Source organism: Coregonus clupeaformis, unplaced genomic scaffold, assembly GCF_020615455.1.
Source record: "Coregonus clupeaformis isolate EN_2021a unplaced genomic scaffold, ASM2061545v1 scaf2392, whole genome shotgun sequence".
Lineage (NCBI taxonomy): Eukaryota > Metazoa > Chordata > Actinopteri > Salmoniformes > Salmonidae > Coregonus > Coregonus clupeaformis.
The window spans coordinates 75,992-76,647 of NW_025535846.1; the positions used below are offsets into that span (position 1 = coordinate 75,992).

Here is a 656-nt window from a genome sequence, read left to right on the forward strand (position 1 = left end):
TGTGCATGTGACGAATAAACATTGATTTGATTAGATGATTAACGCACTCATTCACATCAGCTATCATAGTCAATATAACAGTGACTGACTTCACCATCACTTTCTAGCCATCATTGACATTGAGATGAAGATTGTCAAACGTGAAAATATAAAATACATCGTGATCCTAATTGAATATAACAAAGCAATTCTGTTGTCTTTGCCTGATTTATCTTTACAATGACAGGGGGTGCACCGTTCCTGGAGGTACTGCAATACCAGGTCGATGGCGTGGAGTGGACGGAGCAAGCCCCTATTCCATCTCCCTGTTCCAAAAATCAATTTAATATATGGTCCCCAGATAGGGACGTATCGATATTAAACTGATAAGAACAGATTTTTTCTTTTTGGAAAAGTTTTTATTGATCATTTCCTTTAAAACAGCTCACATTTTAAATACATTTACACACATAAAAACGGCATAAAGTGCATTCAAATCAGCATTACATTACAGTTACATTTAAAAGGTACATGTTGTTTATTTAAAACAATAAAACAATCCTACATAAAAGTACCCATTCCTGTAAAAGCCAATTAATAAAAGCCATTTTAAAATGTGTGTACATGTTTTAACAAAGTAAAAACATTTTTAAGACATAAGAAGCCTGTCAAAAGTC

General features: G+C 33.5%; 1 pseudogene; it reads right to left on the bottom strand.

The window, feature by feature from the left end:
• Positions 1-224: 224 nt before the first annotated feature.
• Positions 225-399, bottom strand: LOC121558715 (annotated as a pseudogene).
• Positions 400-656: the final 257 nt, after the last annotated feature.